This window comes from Chiloscyllium plagiosum, unplaced genomic scaffold (genome assembly GCF_037043375.1).
Source record: "Chiloscyllium plagiosum isolate Xiang-an unplaced genomic scaffold, Cpla_swu_hap1 HiC_scaffold_28, whole genome shotgun sequence".
Lineage (NCBI taxonomy): Eukaryota > Metazoa > Chordata > Chondrichthyes > Orectolobiformes > Hemiscylliidae > Chiloscyllium > Chiloscyllium plagiosum.
Window position 1 is genome coordinate 50330774 of NW_028270166.1, and position 22061 is coordinate 50352834.

The window sequence follows — 22061 nt, forward strand, 5'->3', positions numbered from 1 at the left end:
AGGCTCTGATTCCACTCATTCAATTATTTCTCCTCCCCAAGCCTCTGAGTTCAAATTACTTTTCTTTACAGGGAAAGCCATTGTGATGCTTTCAGCAGCCTTTCTGAATGTGTTCTCAGCTCTTTCAGAGGAAATTGGGAATTCAATTGGAAATGTGTGCATGTCTGTTCTGTTGTATTGTACCATTTGTATGAGGTAGGTCAATGGATGTGATATCTTTCCAACCACTTGTCCATAACAAATTCAGTCTCATATCCATTGAGTCAGAGAGTCATACAGCATAGAAACAGGCCCTTTGACCCTCCATTAATATGCCGACCATCCATCAATCTACAGTAATCCCATTCACTTGCACTTGCTCTATAGCCTACAATGCCCTCATCCAGCTGCTTCTTAAATGTTAGACTCTTCTAGTTGGAGGTCTGGTAGGTTGCAAGCTTTGTGTTATTTGTCATAGTCCCACACTTGACTCACCATCTTTCTCCCTCGCTTCATCCATGTCATCATAGAATGAGAATATGTTAGGGAGAAGGGACTTGGGAGTTGTGAGTCTTCCTTTTTTTGTGGCATATGGGCATTGCTGGCTGAGCCAGCATTGATTGCCTGTCCCTACTTACCCTTGAGAACGTGATGATAAGCTGCCTTCTTGAACCCACGATGCCCTTAGCATGGGAATTCCAGGATTCTGACCCAGCAACAATGAAGGAATAGCGATACGTTTCCAAGTCAGGATGATGAGTGGGAGGGGAACTTGCAGATGGTAGTGTTCTCATGTATTTGCTGCCCTTGTCCATCTTGATGAAAGTGGTCATGGGTTTGGAAGGTGCTGTCTGAGGACCTTTGGTGAATTTCTGCAGTACATCTTGTAGATAGTACACACTGCTGTTACTGAGTGTTGGTGATGGAGGGAGGGGATGAGGTACCAATCAAGCTGCTGCTTTGGATCTGCTGCTTTGTCCTGGATGGTGTCAAGATTCTTAAGTGTTATTGAGGTTATACTCATCCAGGGCAAGTGGGGAGTACTCCAACACACTCCTGACTTGTGCCTTGTAGATGGTGGACAGGTTTTGTGGCGTCAGGAGATGAGTTACTTGCTGCAGTACTCGTAGCTTCTGAGTTGCTCTTGTAGTCACTGTGGTGGTGTGGTGAGTTTCTTCACGTGAAGAATTCACTTTGAGCTAAACAACTTCGGAGTGGAGTTAAATGATAGCACTAAAGTGCAACTTGAATGTCATCGCTGGCTTCTATGGGTTAACCCTGACTCTGGATGCCTCTACAATAAGCTCAAGGACAGTCAGCTGTTGTTGAGTTTTAGTTCTGTTTCCAATCGGCATTATAGTACAGTTTGCACTCATGGCTGAGTGAATCCATGGATCAGGACATCATCCACATCACATACTATTCTATCCAGTTCTTCCAGAATGCTTTATATTGCTTTATATTGATGTGATGATGAAAGGTAACCTATTGAAACCGAACTGTCAAATTGTGTACTGTAGGAAAGGGTTATAACTGAAATGTTGACTTCTCCACATCCTGATATTGCCTGGCTTGCTGTGTTCTTCCAGCCTCCTGCTTGTCTACTGTAGGTTGTGAGCAACCTAAACTCTTCATCCATAAAAACACCACCTTGAGATATATAAACTCTTTCCCAACTTTGCTAAACATAGAATGGCTGAAAATATGTTGCTGGAAAAGCGCAGCAGGTCAGGCAGCATCCATGGAACAGGAGAATCGACGTTTCGGGCATAAGCCCTTCTTCAGGAATGAGGAAAGTTTGTCCAGCAGGCTAAGATAAAAGGTAGGGAGGAGGGACTTGGGGGAGGGGCGTCGGAAATGTGATAGGTGGAAAGAGGTCAAGGTGAGGGTGATAGGTCAGACTGGGGTGGAGGCGGAGAGGTCGGGAAGAAGATTGCAGGTTAGGAAGGCGGTGCTGAATTCGATGGATTTGACTGAGACAAGTTGGGGGGAGGGGAAATGAGGAAACTGGTGAAATCCGAGTTCATCCCTTGTGGTTGGAAGGTTCCTAGGTGGAAGATGAGGCGCTCTTCCTCCAACCGTCGTTTTGTTGTGGTCTGGCGATGGAGGAGTCCAAAGACCTGCATATCCTTGGTGGAGTGGGAGGGGGAATTGAAATGTTGAGCCACAGGGTGGTTGGGTTGGTTGGTCCGGGTGTCCCAGAGGTGTTCTCTGAAACGCTCCGCAAGTAGGCGGCCTGTCTCCCCACGTGGTCGACGATGCCCTCCACCGCATCTCTTCCACTTCCCGCTCCTCCGCCCTTGAGCCCCGCCCCTCCAACTGCCACCAGGACAGAACCCCATTGGTCCTCACCTACCACCCCACCAATCTCCATGTACAGCGCATCATCCGCCGTCATTTCCGCCACCTCCAAACGGACCCCACCACCAAGGATATATTTCCCTCCCCTCCCCTATCAGCATTCCGTAAAGACCACTCCCTCCGTGACTCCCTCGTCAGATCCACACCCCCCACCAACCCAACCTCCACTCCCGGCACCTTCCCCTGCAACCGCAGGAAGTGCAAGACTTGCGCCCACACCTCCCCCCTCACCTCCCTCCAAGGCCCCAAAGGAAACTTCCATATCCGCCACAGATTCACCTGCACCTCCACACACATCATCTATTGCATCCTCTGCACCCGATGTGGCCTCCTCTATATTGGGGAGACAGGCCGGCTACTTGCGGAGCGTTTCAGAGAACACCTCTGGGACACCCGGACCAACCAACCCAACCACCCTGTGGCTCAACATTTCAATTCCCTCTCCCACTCCACCAAGGATATGCAGGTCTTTGGACTCCTCCATCGCCAGACCACAACAAAACGACGGTTGGAGGAAGAGTGCCTCATCTTCCACCTAAGAACCCTCCAACCACAAGGGATGAACTCGGATTTCACCAGTTTCCTCATTTCCCCTCCCCCCACCTTGTTCTCAGTCAAATCCATCGAATTCAGCACCGCCTTCCTAACCTGCAATCTTCTTCCCGACCTCTCCGCCCCCACCCCAGTCTGACCTATCACCCTCACCTTGACCTCCTTCCACCTATCACATTTCCGACGCCCCTCCCCCAAGTCCCTCCTCCATACCTTTTATCTTAGCCTGCTGGACCAACTTTCCTCATTCCTGAAGAAGGGCTTATGCCCGAAACGTCGATTCTCCTGTTCCCTGGATGCTGCCTGACCTGCTGCGCTTTTCCAGCAACACATTTTCAGCTCTGATCTCCAGCATCTGCAGACCTCACTTTCTCCTTAAACATAGAATGGCCTTCACGTTCAACAGTGTTGTTCAGCTGTATAACATTGACACAAGTTCTGGTAGACCAGAGTTTTGGTACTGGGATTATTCCTGAGAACCGGATTGCTGGCTCTATCATAAATGACATAACCACTTGCTTCAACTTGGTTTGAACAATTTCCTTCTTTGTTTTTGGGGTGACTGCATGAGGAGTTGTATTGGACTGTTCAGACACACTGGCTGTTTTCCGGATGTGGTGTGATGTGATATGCTTTCCTAGTCACATCAAGAGTTATGGAAAACTACCTGGTAGATCATCAGTGCCAATTCAGTCAGACTTTTCCTTGATTTGGAGATGCCGGTGTTGGACTGGGGTGGACAAAGTCAAAAATCACACAACACCAGGTTATAGTCCAACAGGTTTATTTGGAGGCACTAGCTTTCGAAGCGCTGCTTCTTCAAATGAACCTGTTGCACTTTTCCTTGACTGAGACCTGCAGCCTACTCAAAGCTTCCTGATTGGATAAAAGCAGAGAACTTTCCATCCAATTGTTTTCACCCACTGCCACCACATAACATTCACGGCCTCATTGTGCTGCTGAAGAATATTTAGAGTCTGCTAAACTAAGGAGACGTCAACTTTATTCAAGTTCTTCAGTATATTCAGATCTAATTCCTTCAATAACATCAATCAGCAGTAATTCCTCACTTCTCAACGATTCTCCTCCATCCACCCTATATTCCTATTGATTTAGGAGAAGGAAGGTGTCACAAAACTAGTCCCTTTTTTTCTCAAAGCTGTTCCTTGGCTTACGGATATTTTGTCTTTGATTGTTTTTCAGAGGGGTAATAAACCAGGTGGGCTCCCATTAGTCTGGTTTCGTACAGAGATAAAAAAAGACTTTGAGAGGCCTTTTGATTATATGTAAACAGATGAGACTTCAGGCCAAAGTGGTCATGTTTTAGAAGTGACCTGTATAATGAAAGGGGTGTGGTCAGCTCTCTAGCTGAGAGTTTAGTTCAGTCATGAATTGGTGAGGAATTCAACAGGGAGCTGCATGGAAACTCTCTCTCTCTGTCTCTTGCCTTTCTGCCCTTCAACTTCAACCTATAAGCATGTGTTCCATTTGTACTGGTTTTTAAAGAGAGCTTGCTAATTGGGACTGTTGAGTGTATTTGGAACAGCATGATTAAGTCTAGTTTGGATAGACTGAGTTCTGTAGGGGTTCTTTATTGTGCTCTTTGCATTTCATTGTGTAATTTTGTGACTAAACTTTTGTCTATTTTAAAATCTAGTAGTCAACCTAGCTAACATAATTCTGGTAATTTTCACTTACCGAAACAAATTGCAAAGTTATAGTTAGGCTGCCTGCTTAAGAATGTTTTGAGTTATCTGGCCTAGTCCATAATGGATTGGGGCTCTTTGTGAGATTTTAAACTGTGAGTGGTTGATGTTGGTTGGTTGGGTAGACAAAGCTAGGAATAGTAATGGCTCTTTCAGTCGCCAAAAGTTTTCTGGATGTGGATGCGGTGACTTTGGAAGTTTTGCAAAAAGTGAATAAGGCCAAGTTTCTGGAATTAGCAGAGAAGGTGGAATTGGAACTGCCTGCCTCTGTGAGGAAAGAAGAGATAATTACAGCAGTAGCTCAGCATTGAAACTTGCTGCAGAAATCATCAGAATCTATCGAGATGGCAAGGATTCAATTGCAAATGAAACAGTTTGAGTTATGATTAAAAGCAGAAGAGGGGGGAAAAGAGAGAACAGAAGAACAGAGAAAAAGAGAGAGCAGCAGAGATGGAAAAAGAGAGATCATTTGAACTTCAAAAATTGATACTTAAAAAGGAAAGTCAGCTTGAAAGATAGGAGATAAAAGCTGAGGGTAAGCTCAGTGAAGAAGTAATGTGAACTCATGTGGAAGAGCAGAGAGTTAAAACAGCAAAGTTAGCAGCTGAAATGGCTGATGATTATAAGCTGGTCCATAAAACACAGTTTGGCTTCCAGAACAAATTTCAGTCCATGAGGAATAGAAATTGGGCTAAAGAGAAATCTTATCGTGGGAAGGTAAAGGTAGGTCTCAGTGAAGATCATAGATGATTTACCACAGGGTAAAATAGAAACCCTTGAGGGGGACAAAGAAGGTAAAGAGCTCTGGTGTTTTCATTATAATAAAGTGGGCCACACGAAATCACAGTGTTGGTGGGCTAGGAGAAAGCCAGATGTAGGAAAACCGGATAAGCTTGGAAGTTTTGTTGGACTAGTAACAAAATGCACAAGGGAAGTTAGACAACTGCCTCAGAATGTCCAAAATGATCAGAGGTTGATTAAGGATGAAGTGACAGATCTACTTAGAAATATACCTGCAAGGGTAAAGTTTATTCACATAGGTGAGGAGCAGTAGATAAGGAGGTTACAATATTAAAGGACACAAAATCCTCAAAGTCTGCAATGCTGAAGGATGAGGAGGTATGTACTCCTGAGGGACTATGGCCAGAAAAGGTTCTGGTAAGTGGAATTCATGGTGAGACAAAAAGCGCTCAATTATGCAAATGATATAGCTGATTCAGCGTGCTGCCTACTCTAGTTGAAAAGCCAATGGAGACAAAGGCAACTGAAGACCTGGAGAATGATTGTGTGATCACAAGATCATAGAGGCACAAGCTGAAGTACGAGAGGTCAAAAGGCACAGATAAGGAAGCTGACATAGTGTTATCCGAAACTTTCTTTGAACAGGTAAATGGAACAGAGAACGAGCAAATAGGTAAACATGCCAGTATCTTTAGCTCTGCTTAACTGATTGAATTGTAGCAGAAAGATGAGAAGTTAAAACAGTTGTATCAAAAGAGAAAGAAAGTAAATGCATTCCTGTGTGTCATTATATAGCAAATTATGTCTTAATGAGGAAATGGAGACCATCACACATTCAAACAGATGAGAAATGGGCAGAGATTCATCAAATTGTTTTGCCAGTAGGGTATAGAAAAGAGGTGCTGCGAGTGGTGTATGAGCTACCACTTGAAGGTCATTTAGAAGTGAGGAAAACACAGGCAAAAATACAAAGAAATTTTTACTGGCCTGGACTACACAAGGATGTAATTGAATTTTGCCAGACGTGTCATACATGTCAGCTAATTGAAAAACCACAGGCAGTAATAAAACCTGCACCTTTATTACCTATTCCAGCATCTGAGGAACCTTTCACAAGAATCTTCATTGATTATGTATGTCCCCTTTTTCAAACAAAAAGTGAGAATAAGTATTTATTAACAATAAAGGATGTGTCGATTAGATTTCCAGGGGCAATCCCACTACATAACATCACAGCTAAAAGAATTGTAGAAGAATTACTTACTTTTTTTAGTAGATACAGACTACCAATAGAGATCCAGTCAGATCAAAGATCAAACTTCACATTCAAACTATTTAAGAAGGTTATGGATTACTTGGGAAGAAAGCAATTCAAATCCATTGTGTACCATCCGGAATCACAGGGAGAGCTAGAGAGATGGCATCAAACACTGAAGACCATGTTGCGGGCTTATGGCCAGGATTATCCAGATCATTGGGATAGGGGAGTTCCATTAGTACCTTTTTGTGATCAGCAATGCACCAAATGAATCAACCAAATTCAGTCCATTGGAATTAATCCTTGGGCGTGAACTAAGAGGACTGTTAAAATTGATGAAGGAGAAATTAATTACCAGAATTCAGAGACCACCCACTTGGACTATGTGTCAAATTTTAGAGAACAACTAAATGGAGCTGGAGAGTTGGCTAGATAGCATTTAAAAATATTGCCGCGTACAATGAAACAGGAAGTGGATAAGAAATCACATACTCCCAATTTTGCTCTTGGCAATAAGGCGTTGGTGTTACTTCCAGTGACAGGTGAACCTTTAAAAGCAAGGTTTGATGGACCGTATCAAATTGAGAGGAAATTGAGTGAAGTGAACTACTTGATAAGGACTCCAGACGGGAAGAAATCTCACAGAGTGCATCATGCAAATATGCTCAAAAGGTATTTTGACAGGGAAGGAAAGCAAGAGGAGGAGGTGTTAATGATTACAGGACAGAGGGAGGAAGCAAGTTCAGAGGATTCTGAATTGGACATTCCTCAAATCAAATTGGACAATAAGGAAGTTGTCAAAAATTGGGGTAAATTATTGAATTATCTTCCACAAGAAAATCAAAATAACCTGAAAGAGGTATTACTATCACATGGGGAGATATGCAGAAATAAACTGGGAAATACTAACCTAAATGTGCATGATGTAGATACAGGGCATGCTGTTCTGATTAAACAACATCCTTATAGGCATAACTCTCTAAAGTTGGCACAGGTTCAGAAGGAGATAGATGGCATAATCAAAGTGAGTTACAGTGACTGGAGCTCACCTACAGTCATGGTGCCAAAGCCAGATGGTATCCAATGGTTATGTGTGGACTATTGCAAAGTCAATGCCATTACAAATACTGGTACATATCCATGACCATGGTTGGAGGACTGTGTAGAAAAGAGGGGACAAGCAACTTACATTTCTAAGTTGGCCTTGCTCAGAGGCTATTGGCAGGTACCCCTGTCAGACAGAGCAAAGACAATTTTGGCTTTTGTAACGCCAAATGGACTGTATCAGTTTAAAATCATGCCATTTGATATGAAAATGCTCCAGCCAAATTTCAGACACTAACCAATAAGGTCGTTGCTGGATTACCCAACTGTGTGGTGTATATTGATGAACTGATGATTTTTAGTCACTTACGGAAGGAACATTCACAGCATTTATCAGACTTGCTCGATCGACTTCGGAAGGCAGGCTTCGTGGTAAACCTGGCTAAAAGTGAATTTGCCAAAGCCCAAGTCACCTTCCTGGGCCATGTTATTGGACACGGACAAATGGCCCCACAGGATGTGAAAACAAAAGTAATTGGGGAATTTCCCACACCGTTGATGGAAAAAAGCAGTACTACAGTTCCTGGGGTTGAGTGGATTTTATCAAAAGTTTGTGTCGTACTTTAGCAGTGTGGCTGCTCCACTCACCGAATTGTTAAAAAGGGGCAAGAAGTTTCAGTAGACGGTGGACTGTCAGAAGGCATTTGACAGCCTAAAAACTGTGTTAACCAATGCCCCATATTAGCCACACCGGATTACGCAAAGCCTTTCAAGGTGGCTTTCGATGCCAGAGATGTGGGTGCCGGTGCAGTGCTCCTGCAGGAGGATGGCGAGGGGACAGAAAGATCCATCGGATGTTTTCCCTGGAAGTTGAAATTCATCAACACAAATACTCAACGGTGGAGAAAGAGACTTTAAGCTTGGTGTTGACATTACAACATTTCAGTGTTTATTTACCAGCAATGCATCTGAGACAATTGTATACACTGATCACAACCCATTGACATTGGTGGAAAAATTTAAGGACAAAAAAGCCAGCCTGTTTAGATGGAGCCTGTAGTTGCAGCCATTCCATTTGACAATTCTGCAGGTGGCAGGTCGGGAAAACGTGATTGTCGATGCGTTATTGAGAGTCAAATGAGATACGGAGGTGTTCGGTGGTAGGTGTACTGCAGCCTGAATTTGCATGTGGTTGTGCATGTTTGCATGTTTATAGTTAGTATTGTGTAAATGTGTGTTGAGAGTACTAACTGGGTTTTGAAGGGTTAAAAATGAAGCCACCTTTTGGTATTGATGATTCATTTCTTTTTAAGGGGGTAAGAATCACAAAGCTAGTCCCCTTTTTTTCTAAAAGCTGTTCCTTGGCTCAATTTTTTTTTAGAGGGGTGTAAACGGGCTGGGCTCCAATCAGTCTGGTTTGGTACAGAGATGAAAAAGACTTTGAGAGACCTTTTGTCTATATGTAAACAGATGAAACTTCAGGCCAAAGTGGCCATGTTTTAGAAGTGCCGTGTATAATGAAAGGGGAGAAGTCAGCTGTCTAGCTGAGCAGTTTAGTCCAATCCTGAACTTGTTGGGAGTTCAACAGGGAACTGCGTGGAAACTCTCTCTCTCTTTCTCTCTGCCCTTCAACTTCAACCTGTAAGCATGTTTTTTTTTAGATTAGATTAGATTACTTACAGTGTGGAAACAGGCCCTTCGGCCCAACAAGTCCACACCGACCCGCCGAAGTGCAACCCACCCATACCCCTATATTTACCCCTAACACTACAGGCAATTCAGCATGGCCAATTCACCTAACCTGCACATCTTTGGACTGTGGGAGGAAACCGGAGCACCCGGAGGAAACCCACGCAGACACGGGGAGAACGTGCAAACTCCACACAGTCAGTCGCCTGAGGCGGGAATTGAACCCAGGGCTCTGGTGCTGTGAGGCAGCAGTGCTAACCACTGTGCCACCGTGCCGCCCACATGTGTTTCATTGTGTAACTTTGTGACTAAATTTTTGTCTGTTTTAAAATCCGTAGTCAACCTAGCTAACATAATCCGGGTAATTTTCACTGTCCACTTACCGAAACAAATTGCAAAGTTATGGTCTGGGCTGTCTGCTTCAGAATGTTTTGAGTGCTCTGGCTGAGTCCATAGAAAAGCTTATGGACAGGGAGACTGGAAGGGCATCAATTCCATTGAGTTTTATAGGCACAGGACAATACCAAACAGGAGACCACCGGCTTGCACCTGCAAGCCCAGGTCAGATCTGATCTTCTTCGGAAGGAGGTTCTTACATATTCTTTCGAGATAATTTTCACAAATCTTGTGTTCACCTCCAACAGAACCACAATGCTAACTGCTGCCATGAAACTGACACAGGGATGATCCTTTCGTGTGATAGGGAATGTGACCCACAATTTCGACCATTTAGTTCACTGAGGTCTGGAATTCTTTACTAGAAATCTCAGTCTCACTGTGATTCTAGGTGGGGGGATGATAGTGTCATGGCAATATCATTCAATACATAACTCAGAGGCCCAGGTGAAATATTCTGGGTATAAATCCCAGTAATTAGTAAAATACAGAATTGATAGCTTGTTATTAGCGGTGATGACCATGGATTGTCACTAAGATTCCATCCAGTTCACTAATACCCTTAAAGAAAGGAGGTCTGGTCTACATGTGACTCCAGACCCACAGCAATGTGGTTGAATCTTAACTGCCCTCTGTGATGCAATGCAAGGGCAATTAGGAATGAGCAACAACTATCAGCTTTGCCAGTGAGGCCCACATTTTTTGTTTACTTGTTCATGGAATGTGGGTGTCACTATCTGGGCCAGTATTTATTGCCCATCCCTAGTTGCCCTGAGAAGGTAATACTAATCTGCCTTCTTGAACTGCAGCAGTGCGCATAGACTCACAAGGTCCTGAAGGAGGGAATTCCAGGATTTTCACAGTGAAGGAACAACATTGTATTTCCAAGTCAGGATGGTGCGTGGCTTACTGGGGATCGTGAACATCCCATGAAAGAATTTAAAACATACCTCTTTGAGCAAGCATTTACTGAAACAACATGGAACTCTGATTGTTTTGTTGTTAACTTTTTAACTGAGTGCATTGCTGTGAACTGTCTCGGGACATTTCACTACATTAAAAATATGATATTATACACAAAACAGTGGAACCACAGTAACCATGTATTGTAGATTGACCACACACAGTCAGAGACCCTCGCTCTCGCTGTGTTAAGCCATGTGTTGTCTGGACTGATGGTCATAACCACTAGGGGCTGCTGTTCATTAACACAAGGAACAGTTTTCCAGAGGGATGAGTGAATCATGGTGCCAGGAGTCAGGAGACCCAACTCCTTCATAGTCTGAGCAATAGCTCAGTAAGTAACCTCTGTCTTGGTCTCCCCACTCACTCAGCTGGGAATGAAATCACATCCAATTTTCAAAGTTAAAGTCAGGGAAGAGTTTCACAATCAGAGAAAAATATATTTATCTAAGAAAGTCAACAAAGGAAATTTAATTCCGGAACATAATAAAATGCAGCCTTCTTATCAACAGGGAATTGTAGTCTGCTCAGCAAAATAGCAGAACCACAAGTTTATGTTGGATGTCCAGAGTTATAAAATTCAGATTAGATTCTGCTCTGCTCACAATATGGTCTGCTTGAATTGACGATCAAAAGCAGACAGGGTTGCTTGTCAGTTTTAACTTCCTATCCCTAATCCCATCATTCTCTCTATCCTCTCTTGAATGTTCCACAGAAGTGCAATACAATCTTGAGGAACAGCACCTCATCTTTCAGTCAGGCCCTGTCCACACGTCCAGACTCGATACTAAGTTTAACAGTTTTAGTCCAGGACCTCTGCTCTCATTTTCTTAGGTAACAGGAGCTGGTTTTTCACTGTCCTGATCCGAATTAAATGGAGCCTGTAATATGGCCTCTGCGCCCATCTTTGGCCAAATTCATGAGGACAATGGAGAAGGAGACCTCAGAACCTATCCTTTTCTAAGAAGGAGGCAACTGAAAGAACTGGGGACTCATTGAGAGAGCACAGCAGCAAACTTTCTTAATTTTGATGGCGGTAGTCAGACTCTAGCTTCTGTTGGGTTCACCCCAGCTGAACATGAGCACGAACCCAGAGTCTGTGAAGGGGAGAGTTCATTGGTAATATTGGGAAAATATTATCTCTTTTACAGTTCAACACAGTGGGTTGTGTTCAGTGCTGTGAAATGGTTACTCCTTACATAGAGTCATAGAGGTCTACAGCATGGAAACAGACCCTTTGGCCCAACTTGTCCATGCTGCCCACTTTTCACCATTTGATGTGTATCCCTCCATTCCTATCCCATCCATGTACCTGTCTAACTGTTTCTTAAATTATGAAATTGTACTTGCTTCCACCACTATCTCTGGCAGCCTGTTGCAGACATTCACCACCCTCTGTGTGAAAACATTGCCCCTCTGGATCTTTTTGTCTCTTTTCCCCTATCGCCTTAAAACTATGCGGTAAAGCTCTTGGCAATCTACCTTATCTATGCCCCTCATGATTTTACAGACTTCTATAAGGTCACCCCTCAGTCTCCTACACTCCATGGAAAACAGTCCCAGCTTATCCAGCCTCTCCTTATAACTCAAGCCTTCCAGTCAAGGTAATATCCTAGTAAATCTTTTCTACATTCTCTCTAGTTTAATAATATCCCTTCTACAGTAGGGCAACCAGAACCATACACAGTACTCTAAATGTGGCCTCATCAACATCTTGTACAGCTGTAACAAAATGCCCCAGCTCCTATATTCAATGCTCTGACTGATGAAAGCTAGCATGCCGAAAGCCTTCTTCACCGCCTTGTCTACCTGTTAACCCACTTTCAAGAAGCTACAAACCTGTATCCCTGGATCCCTTTGTTCTGTAACACTCCCCAGGGCCCTACCATTGACTGTGTAAGTCCTGCCCTGGTTTGACCCATCATTTGCAGACCTCACATTTACATAAATTAAATCCATCCGCCATTCCTCAGTCCATTGGCACAGTTGATCAAGATCTTGTTTGCTTCCTAGATTGCTTTCACACACTGACAAGCTTTCAATTAAAAGACCAACGTTGTAAATTTGGAAAAGTACTCAAATAAGTTAAAAATGTTTATCGAACAGATAAAATTGTAAAATATATTTCACATCATTGAAAGGACTGCCCAATATAATTACCATGTGTGCACGTTTAATCTTTTCCCACTGTTTTCAGGTATTTGGTCTAACACTTGTTGAGACAATGTTTCTGAAGTGTATTTATTTACTAATGGAATTTTATGGTCATTGACTGCAAGCCAACTGTCAGTGTTCACATTGTTGTGCAACTGCTATGAGTTTCTGGACTATTCAATGGCTTCTAACTTTTATAATAGGTAATTATTTTTGTGTAGTAGATAATAGGGTGAAGGTTTGAAGGGCACATGTTTGAGGAGGTGAGGGTGACAGTGATGTGAGTGAGTTGAGAGTGAGAGGCATGAAAGAGGTGAGCATGAGGGGACCGAGAGTGACAGGGATAAGGGTGAAGGCGCTGAGTGAGGGGACTGAGGGTGACAGAGATAAGGGTGAAGGCGCTGAGTGAGGGGACTGAAGGTGACAGGGATAAGGGTGAAGGGGCAGAGCGAGTGGGGGAGGGGAATGGGTTTGAAATGGTCAGAAGGTTCATTTGGATATGGATGAGCTTCGTAAGAACAGAGAACAAGGAAAATTACAGCACAGGAACAGACCATTTGGCCTTCCAACATGCACCGATCCAGATCCTCTATCAAAACCTGTCACCTATTTACAAAGGGTGTGTATCCCCCTGCCCATTCATGTGTCTGTCTGGATACATCTTAAATGACACTATTGTGGCTGCTTCTACCAACTCCGCTGGCAACGTATTCCAGGCACTCACCACCCTCTGCGTAAAGAACTTTTCATGCATATTTCCCTTAAACTGTTCTCCTCTCACCTTGAACTCGTGACCCCTAGTAATTGAGTCCCCTACTTTGTGAAAAAGCTTCTTGCTATCCACCCTGTCCACACCTCATGATTTTGTAGTCCTCAATCAGGTCCATCCTCAACCTTTGTCCTTTTAATGAAAATAATCTTAATCTACTGAACCTCTCTTCATAGCTAGTGCCCTCCATACCAGGCATCATCCTGGTGAACCTCCTCTGCACCCTCTCCAAAGCATCCACATCCTTTGGGTAATGTGACGACCAGAACTGTACATGGTATTCTTTATTCCTATACATCGGTAACATGACCTGCCAACTCTTGTACTCAGTACCCTGTCCAATGAAGGAAAGCACGCCATGTGCCTTCTTGACCACTCTATCCACCTGCATTGCCACCTTCATAGTACAACGGACCTGAACACCCAGATCCCTGCACACCAATTTTCTCCAGGGCTTTTCCACTGACCATATAGTTCGCTCTTGAATTGGATCTTCCAAAATGCATCACCTCGCATTTGCCCAGATTGAACTCCATCTGCCATTTCTCTACCCAACTCTCCAATCTTTCTATATTCTGCTGCATTCTCTGACAGTCCCCTTCACTATCTGCTACTCCATCAATCTTAGTGTCATCTGCAAACTTGCTAATCAGAACACCTATACCTTCCTCCAGATCATTTATGTATATCATAAACAACAGTGGACCCACCACGGATCCCTGTGGAACACCACTGGTCACAGGTCTCCATTTTGAGAAACTCCCTTCCACTGCTACTCTCTGTCTCCCACTGCCCAAGCAGTTCTCCATCCATCTAACTAGTACACCCTGGACCCCATGCGACTTCACTTTCTCAATCAGCCTACCATGGGGAAACATATCAAAAGCCTTACTGAAGTCCATGTAAATGACATCTACAGCCCTTCCCCCATCAATCAACTTTGTCACTTCCTCAAATAATTCTATTAAGTTAGTAAGACATGACCTTCCCTACACAAAACCATGTTGCCTATCATTGATACACCCATTTTCTTTCAAATGGGAATGGATCCTATCCCTCAGTATCTTCTCCAGCAGCTTCCTACCACTGATATCAGGCTCACTGGTCTATAATTTATGGAGTACCCCTGCTATCCTTCGTAAACAAGGGGACAACATTAGCAATTCTCCAGTCCTTCGGGACCTCACCCGCGTTTGAGGATGCTGCAAAAATATCTGTTAAAGCCCCCAGCTATTTCGTCTCTTGCTTCCCTCAGTAACCTGAGATAGATCACATCTGGCCCTGGCTGATGTTTCCTTGGGAGAAGAGGTGGGATTTAAACCTGACAGCTCTGAACTCAGCCCAACTCCACTCCTACCTCAGCTACCTTTAGGCACATTGGAAAATCCTGTCAGCCAGTAGTCTCGAAGCAAAGGTAGGCTAGTCCCACCTCAAGCTGGGAATCTGTCCCTGTTTTTGCTATTGCTGTTTACCACCCTCACTAGGCCCATCTTTTCTGTCTTACATTCTCCAGAATTGCACCATCATTCATTTACTCATTCATTCACTACAGCCATCCACATCATCACAAACCATTTCATATTCTGCCCATCATTTCTTACGTTGCATGTGGATTCATGTGAAACCTGTCTCCTCTCAAACTTCTGGTCGGTTGATGTGTTGCCTCCCTGGTGCCAGAGTTCGTGATGTCTCTGATTGTGTTTTCGGGATCCTTGCAGGGGAGGGGGAGCAACCCCAAGTCATGGTCCATGTAGGCACCAACGACATAGGTCGGAAGAGAGATAGGGATTTAAGGCAGAAATTCAGGGAGCTAGGATGGAAGCTTAGAGCTAGGACAAACTGCTGTTATCTCAGGCTTGTTACCTGTGTCACGTGCCAGCGAGGCAAGGAACAGGGAGAGAGCGGAGCTGAACATGTGGCTACAGGGATGCTGCAGGATGGAGTGTTTTGGATTCCTGGATAATTAGGGCTTTTTCTGGAGAAGTTGGAACCTCTATAAACAGGATGGTCTTCACCTGAACCAGAGGGGTACCAATATCCTTTGGGGGGGGGGGATTTGCTAATGCACTTCAGGTGGATTTAAACTAATTCTGCAGGGGGATGGGAACCTAAATTATAGTTTGAGTATAGAGGATGTTGAGAGTAGGGAAGTCAGTAATAAGGTTTCAGAGTCCAAGAAAGCACTGGCAAGTAAGAGGTCGGTTTGAAGTGTATTTATTTCAATGCTGGGAGCATCCAGAATAAGGTGGGTGAACTTGCAGCATGGGTTGGTATCTGGGATTTTTATGTTGTGGCCATTTCAGAGACATGGGTAGAGTAGGGACAGAAATGGTTGTTGCAAGTTCCGGGATTTAGATATTTCAGTAAGAACAGAGAAAATGGTCAAACAAAATGTGGGGATGTGCCACTGATAGGACGTTTGAGGACTCGTCTACTGAGGTAGTATGAGCTGAGGTTGGAAACAGAAAAGGAGAGGTGACCCTGATGGGAGTTTTCTTGAGGGTAGTTCCAGAGATTTAGAGGAAAGGATAACAATGACGATTCTCAATAGGAGCGAAAGTGACAGGGTAGTTGTTATGGGGGACTTTAACTTTCCAAATATTCACTGGGAGTACTATAGCTCAAGTACTTTAGATGGGTCAGTTTTTGTCCAATGTGTGCAGGAGGGTTTCCTGACACAGTATATAGGCTAACAAGGGGCAAAGCCTTATTAGATTTGGTACTGGGTAATGAACCTAGCCAGCTGTTAGATTTAGAGGTAGGTGAGCACTTTGGTTAGATAGTGACCACAATTCGGTTATATTTACTTTAGTGATGGAAAGGGATAGGTATACAATGGAGGGCAACAGCCACAGCTAGGGGAAAGGCAATTACGATGTGATTAGGCAAGATTTAGGATGCATAGAATGGGGAAGGAAACTGCAGGGGATGGGCATAATTGAAATGTGGAGCTTATTCAAGGAATGGCTACTGCCTGTCCTTGATAAGTATGTACCTGTCAGGGTGGGGAGGAAGTTGTCAAGTGCAGGAGCTGTGGTTTACTAAAGAAGTTGAATCTTTTGTCAAGATGAAGAAGAAAGTTTATGTTAGGATGAGATGTGAAGGCTCATTGTTATGGTTCTGTTCGCTGAGCTGGGAATTTGTGTTGCAGACGTTTCGTCCCCTGTCTAGGTGACATCCTCAGTGATTGGGAGCCTCCTGTGAAGCGCTTCAGTGATCTTTCCTCCGGCATTTATAGTGGTTTGAATCTGCTGCTTCCGGTTGTCAGTTCCAGCTGTTCGTTGCAGTGGCCGGTATATTGGGTCCAAGTCAATGTGCTTATTGATTGAATCTGTGGATGAGTGCCATGACTCTAGGAATTCCCTGGCTGTTCTCTGTTTGGCTTGTCCTATAATAGTAATGTTGTCCCAGTAGAATTCATGTTGCTTGTTCTCTGCGTGTGTGGCTACTAAGGATAGCTGGTTGTGTTGTTTCGTGGCTAGTTGGTGTTCATGGATGCGGATCGTTAGCTGTCTTCCTGTTTGTCCTATGTAGTGTTTTGTGCAGTCCTTGCATGGGATTTAGTACACTACATTGGTTTTACTCATGCTGGGTATCGGGTGCTTGGTTCTGATGAGTTGTTGTCTGAGAGTGGCTGTCGGTTTGTGTGCTGTTATGAGTCCTCGTGGTTGCAGTAGTCTGGCTGTCAGTTCGGAAATGCTCTTGATGTATGGTAACGTGGCTAGTCCTTTGGGTTGTGGCATATCCTCGTTCCGTTGTCTTTCCCAATATACTGGCCACTGCAACGGACAGCTGGAACTGACAATCGGAAGCGACAGATTCAAACCACTATAAATGCCGGAGGAAAGATCACAGAAGCGCTTCACAGGAGGCTCCCAAGCACTGAGGATGTCACCTAGACAGGGGACGAAACATCTGCAACACAAATTCCCAGCTCGGCGAACAGAACCACAACAACAAGCACCCGAGCTACAAATCTTCTCAAAAAAAATGTGAAGGCTCAGTTAGGCACTTGAGAGTTAGCCAGGAAAGACCTAAAGAGAGAGCAAAGACATGCGAGGAGGGGACATGAGAAGTCATTAGCAGATAGGATCATGGAAAACCCTAAGGCTTTCTACAGGTATATCAAGAATAAAAGAATGACTTGAGTAAGATTAGGGCCAATCAAGGACAGTCATGGGAAGTTGTGCGTGGAGACAGAGGAGATAGGGGAAGCACAATATAAGTATTTTTCGTCAGTATTCACATTGGAAAAAGACAATGTTGTCAAGGAGAATACAGAGATACAGGCTACTAGACTAGATGGAATTGAGATTCATAAGGAGGAGGTGTTAGAAGTTCCGAAAAGTGTGAAAATTGATAAATCCCTTGGGCTGGATGGAATTTATCCTAGGATGCTCTGGGAAGCCAGGGAGGAGATTGCCGAATCTTTGGCTTTGATCTTTATATCATCATTGTCTGCAGGAATAGTGCCAGAAAACTGGAGGATAGCAAATAGTGTTCCCTTGTTCAAGGGGAGTAGAGACAACCCTGGAAATTATAGACCAGTGAGCCTGACTTTGGTTGCGGGTAAAGTGTCGGAAAAAGTTGTAAGAGAGAAGATTGATAATTATCTTGATAGGAATAAGTTGATTAGGGATAGTCAACATGGCTTTGTGAAGGGTAGGTCATGCCTCACAGACCTTATTGAGTTCTTTGAGAAGGTGACCAAACAGGTGGATGAGGGTAAAGTGGTTGATGTGGTGTATGTGGATTTCAGTAAGGCGTTTGATAAGGTTCCCCATGGTAGGCTACTGCACAAAATATGGAGGCATGTGGTTGGGGGTGATTTAGTGGTTTGGATCGGAAATTGAAAGAAGATAGAGGATGGTAGTTGATGGGAAATGTTCATCCTGGATTTCAGTCACTAGTGGTGTACTACAAGGATCTGTTTTGGGTCCACTGCTGTTTGTCATTTTTATAAACGACCTGGATGAGGGCATAGAAGGATGGGTTAGTAAATTTGCGGATGACACTAAGGTCGGTACAGTTGTGGATAGTGCAGAAGGACATTTTGGATTACAGAGGGACATAGATAAGCTGTAGACCCGGCTGAGAGGTGGCAAAGGGAGTTTAATGTGGAAAGTGTGAGGTGATTCACTTTGGAAGGAGTAACAGGAATGCAGAATACTGGGCTAATGGTAAGATTCTTGGCAGTGTAGATGAGCAGAGAGATTTTGGTATCCATATACATAGATCCCTGAAAGTTGCCGCCAGATTGATAGGGCTGTTAAGAAGGCATACAGTGTGTTAACTTATATTAATAGAGGGATTGAGTTTTGGAACCATGAGGTCATTCTGCAGCTGTACAAAATTCTCTTGCAACTGCACTTGGGGTATTGCATACAGTTCTGGTCACTGCATTATAGGAAAAGTGTGGAAGTTTTGGAAAGGATTCAGAGGAGATTTACTAGGATGTTGGCTGGTCTGAAGGGAAGGTCTTATGAGGAAAGGTTGAGGACTTGAGGCTGCTTTCGTTGGAGAGAAGGTGGTTGAGGGGGTGACTTAATTGAGATGTATAAGATAATCAGAGGGTGAGATAGGGTGGATAGTGAGGGCCTTTTTCCTCGGATGGTGATGGCTAGCATGAGGGGGCATAGCTTTAAACTGAGGGGTGATAGATATCAAACAGATGTCAGAGGTCGTTTCTTTACTCAGAGAGTAGTAGGGGCGTGGAATGCACTGCCTGCAACAGTAGTATACTCGCCAACTTTTAAGGGCATTTAAGTGGTAATTGGATAGGCATATGGACGAGAATGGAATGGTGTAGGTTAGATGGGCTTCAGATTAGTTCATCATAGCAGTGCAACAGGCTGAAGACCCTGTACTGCGCTGTAATGTCCTCTGTTCTATGTTCTTTCACTTCTGAAAAGTAAGTACTGTCAGTTGTTCTCAGCCCTGTTACTGCCAGACTGGCTGAATATGACCAACATTCTCTATCTTTATGTTGGAATTACATACATTGGAAATTATGATCGATAGGAACATGAACAACAAGAGGAAGAATAGGCCTTTCAGCCCAGGGAGCCTGCTCTCCCATTCTACTTCATGGCTGATCAGCTTCACCAATTTTCTGACCTGTTTCCCATTGGTTATTATGAATTTGGTTAAAGCAAGATGATCACTGTCTCACAGTGTGATGGTCAGTCTCTCATCATGAGATGGTCACTGTCTCAGTCTGATGGTCACTCTCTCACAGTGTGGTGGTCACTGTCTCACAGTGTGATGGTCACTGTCTCACAGAGAGATGGTCATTGTCTCATGGTCTGATGGTCACTCTCTCACAGTGAGATGGGCACTGTCTCACAGTGAGATGGACATTGTCTCACAGTCTGATGGTCATTGTCTCACAGTCTGATGGTCATTGTCTCATGGTCTGATGGTCACTCTCTCACAGTCTGACGGTCACTGTCTCACAGTTTGAAGGTCACTGTCTCATAGTGAGATGGTCACTGTCTCACAGTCTGATGGTCACTGTCTCACAGTGTGATGGTCACTGTCTCACAGTGAGATGGTCACTCGGATGGTGTCTGTATTACAGTGAGATGGTCATTGTCACACAGTTGGATGGTCTCTCTCTCTCACAGTGTGATGGTGACTGTCTCACAGTTTGAAGGTCACTCTCTCACAGTCTGATGGTCACTGTCTCACAGTTTGAAGGTCACTCTCTCACAGTGAGATGGTCACTGTCTCACAGTGTGATGGTCACTCTCTCACAGTGAGATGTCACTCTCTCACAGTGAGATGGTCACTCGCTCACAGTGAGATGGTCACTCTCTCACAATGCGATGGTCACTCTCTCACAGTTTGATGGTCCCTGCCTCACAGTGTGATGGTCCCTGCCTCACAGTGAGATGGTCACTCTCTCACAGTGCGATGGTCACTGTCTCACAGTCTGATGGTCACTGTCTCACAGTGTGATGGTCACTCTCTCACAGTGAGATGGTCACTCGCTCACAGTGAGATGGTCACTCTCTCACAGTTTGATGGTCCCTGCCTCACAGTGTGATGGTCCCTGCCTCACAGTGAGATGGTCACTCTCTCAGTCTGATGGTCACTCTCTCACAGTGCGATGGTCACTGTCTCACAGTCTGATGGTCACTGTCTCACAGTGAGATGGTCACTCTCTCACAGTGTGGTGGTCCCTGCCTCACAGTGAGATGGTCACTGTCTCACAGTCTGATGGTCACTCTCTCACAGTGAGGTGGTCATTGTCTCACAGTGTGATGGTCACTGTCTCACAGCCTGATGGTCACTCTCTCACAGTGAGGTGGTCATTGTCTCACAGTGTGGTGGTCCTGCCTCACAGTGAGATGGTCACTGTCTCACAGTGAGATGGTCACTCTCTCACAGTGTGATGGTCACTGTCTCACAGTCTGATGGTCACTCTCTCACAGTGTGATGGTCCCTGCCTCACAGTGAGATGGTCACTGTCTCACAGTCTGATGGTCACTCTCTCACAGTGTGATGGTCCCTGCCTCACAGTGAGATGGTCACTCTCTCAGTCTGATGGTCACTCTCTCACAGTGCGATGGTCACTGTCTCACAGTGAGATGGTCACTCTCTCACAGTGCGATGGTCACTCTCTCACAGTGAGATGGTCACTCTCTCACAGTGCGATGGTCACTGTCTCACAGTGAGATGGTCACTCTCTCAGTGTGATGGTCCCTGCCTCACAGTGAGATAGTCACTCTCTCAGTCTGATGGTCACTCTCTCACAGTGCGATGGTCACTGTCTCACAGTCTGATGGTCACTGTCTCACAGTGAGATGGTCACTCTCTCACAGTGTGGTGGTCCCTGCCTCACAGTGAGATGGTCACTCTCTCACAGTGAGGTGGTCATTGTCTCACAGTGTGATGGTCACTGTCTCACAGTGAGATGGTCACTGTCTCACAGTGTGATGGTCACTCTCTCACAGTGTGATGGTTACTCTCTCACAGTGAGATGGTCACTCTCTCACAGTGTGATGGTCACTCTCTCACAGTGAGATGTTCACTCTCTCACAGTGTGATGGTCCCTGTCTCACAGTGAGATGGTCACTGTCTCAGTCTGATGGTCACTCTCTCACACTGTGACGGTCCCTGTCTCACAGTGAGATGGTCACTCTCTCACAGTGTGATGGTCACTGTCTCACAGTCTGATGGTCACTCTCTCACCGTGAAATGGTCACTGTCTCAGTCTGATGGTCACTCTCTCACAGTGTGATGGTCACTCTCTGACAGTGAGATGGTCACTATCTCACAGTGTGATGGTCACTGTCTCACAGTGAGATGGTCACTGTCTGACAGTGTGATGGTCACTATCTCATAGTGAGATGGTCACTGTCTCACAGTGTGATGGTCACTCTCTCACAGTGTGATGGTCACTATCTCACAGTGAGATGGTCACTGTCTGACTGTGTGATGGTCA